The 2500-nt window shown below is 47.4% G+C and overlaps 1 protein-coding gene across 1 annotated transcript in view; it reads right to left on the bottom strand.

Moving 5' to 3' along the window:
* The window catches only part of ptpro (protein tyrosine phosphatase receptor type O), a gene marked incomplete at its 5' end in the record, with an annotated part of 51167 nt that overhangs the window by 3323 nt on the left and 45344 nt on the right, over nt 1-2500 (bottom strand). The window lies entirely within an intron of this gene.

Genomic DNA, 2500 nt, shown 5'->3' with positions numbered 1-2500 from the left:
TGTCACTCTGTCTGTCTGTGTCTGTCGCTCTGTCTGTGTGTCTGTCTGTCTGTCACTCTGTCTGTCTGTGTGTCTGTCACTCTGTCTGTCTGTCTGTCTGTCGCTCTGTCTGTGTGTCTGTCTGTCTGTCACTCTGTCTGTCTGTCTGTCTGTCTGTCTGTCTGTCTGTGTCTGTCGCTCTGTCTGTGTGTCTGTCTGTCTGTCTGTCACTCTGTCCGTCTGTCTGTGTTTGTCACTCTGTCTGTCTGTCTGTCTGTCTGTCTGTTTGTCACTCTGTCTGTCTGTCTGTTTGTCACTCTGTCTGTCACTCTGTCCGTCTGTCTCTGTCTGTGTCTGTCACTCTGTCTGTCTGTCACTCTGTCTGTCTGTCTGTCTGTCACTCTGTCTGTCTGTGTCTGTCACTCTGTCTGTCTGTTTGTCTGTGTCTGTCACTCTGTCTGTCTGTCTGTCTGTCTGTCTGTGTCTGTCACTCTGTCTGTCTGTCTGTGTGTTTGGTGTGTGTTTGGTGTGTGTTTGGCGTGTGATTGGCGTGTGTTTGGTGTGTTTGACGTGTTATTGACTTGTGTTTGGCGTGTGATTGGCGTGTTTGACGTGTGTTTGGCGTGTGTTTGGTGTGTGTTTGGTGTGTGTTTGGTGTGTGTTTGGCGTGTGTTTGGCGTGTGTTTGGCGTGTGATTGACTTGTGTTTGACTCATGTTTGGTGTGTGTTTGGCGTGTGTTTGGTGTGTGTTTGGCGTGTGATTGGCGTGTGTTTGGTGTGTTTGACGTGTTATTGACTTGTGTTTGGCGTGTGATTGGTGTGTTTGACGTGTGTTTGGCGTGTGTTTGGCGTGTGTTTGGTGTGTGTTTGGTGTGTGTTTGGTGTGTGTTTGGCGTGTGTTTGGCGTGTGATTGACTTGTGTTTGACTCATGTTTGGTGTGTGTTTGGTGTGTGTTTGGTGTGTGTTTGGCGTGTGATTGGCGTGTGTTTGGTGTGTTTGACGTGTTATTGACTTGTGTTTGGCGTGTGATTGGTGTGTTTGACGTGTGTTTGGCGTGTGTTTGGCGTGTGTTTGGTGTGTGTTTGGTGTGTGTTTGGCGTGTGTTTGGCGTGTGATTGACTTGTGTTTGACTCATGTTTGGTGTGTGTTTGGCGTGTGTTTGGTGTGTGTTTGGCGTGTGATTGACTTGTGTTTGGTGTGTGTTTGACGCGTGTTTGGCGTGTGTTTGTCTTGTTTTTGCCGTGTGTTTGGCGCAAGTTTGACTCGTGTTTGGCATGTGTTTGGCTTGTTCTTGCCGTGTGTTCGGCGTGTGTTTGTCTTGTTTTTGACGTGTGTTTGTCTTGTTTTTGACGTGTGTTTGGCGTGTGTTTGGTGTGTGTTTGGCGTGTGTTTGGCGTGTGTTTGGTGTATGTTTGACGTGTGATTGGTGTTTGCTTGACGTGTGATTGGTGTGTGTTTGGTGTGTGTTTGACGTGTGATTGGTTTTTGTTTGACGTGTGAATGGTGTGTGTTTGGTATGTGTTTGCCGTGTGTTTGACGAGTGTTTGGCGTGTGTTTGGCGCAAGTTTGATGCATGTTTGCCGTGTGTTTAACGCATGCTTGGTGTGTGTTTGATGTGTGTTTGGCGTGTGTTTGGCGTGTGTTGGTGTGTGTTTGGTGTGTGTTTGGCGTGTGTTGGTGTGTGTTTGGCGTGTGTTTGGTGTGTGTTTGGCGTGTGTTTGGCGTGTGTTTGGCGTGTGTTTGGCGTGTGTTGGTGTGTATTTGGCGTGTGTTTGGTGTGTGTTTGGCGTGTGTTTGGCGTGTGTTGGTGTGTATTTGGTGTGTGTTTGGCGTGTGTTGGTGTGTGTTCGACATGTGTTTGGCGTGTGTTTGACGTGTATTTGGTGTGTGTTTCGTGTGTGTTTGGTGTGTGTTTGGTGTGTGTTTGATGTGTATTTGGTGTGTGTTTCGTGTGTGTTTCGTGTGTGTTTGGTGTGTCTGGTGTGTTTGGTGTGTGTTTGGTGTGTGTTTGGTGTGTGTTTGGTGTGTGTTTCGTGTGTGTTTGGCGTGTGTTTGATGTGTATTTGGTGTGTGTTTCGTGTGTGTTTCGTGTGTGTTTGGTGTGTCTGGTGTGTTTGGTGTGTGTTTGGTGTGTGTTTGGTGTGTGTTTGGTGTGTGTTTGGCGTGTGTTTGATGTGTATTTGGTGTGTGTTTCGTGTGTGTTTCGTGTGTGTTTGGTGTGTCTGGTGTGTTTGGTGTGTGTTTGGTGTGTGTTTGTTGCGTTTGGTGTGTGTTTGGTGTGTTTGGTGTGTGTTTGGTGTGTGTCTGGCATGTATGTGCCATGTGTTTGGTGTGTTTGGTGTGTGTTTGGTGTGTGTTTGACGTGTGTTTGGTGTGTGTTTGACGTGTGTTTGATGTGTGTCTGGCGTGTATGTGCCATGTGTTTGGTGTGTTTGGTGTGTGTTTGGTGTGTGTTTGGTGTGTGTTTGACGTGTGTTTGGTGTGTGTTTGACGTGTGTTTGACGTGTGTTTGGTGTGTGT

Source organism: Gobio gobio (assembly GCF_949357685.1).
Source record: "Gobio gobio genome assembly, chromosome: 5".
NCBI lineage: Eukaryota > Metazoa > Chordata > Actinopteri > Cypriniformes > Gobionidae > Gobio > Gobio gobio.
The sequence above is the reverse complement of the archived record's forward strand: the minus strand, read 5'-3'. Positions and strand labels throughout refer to the sequence as shown.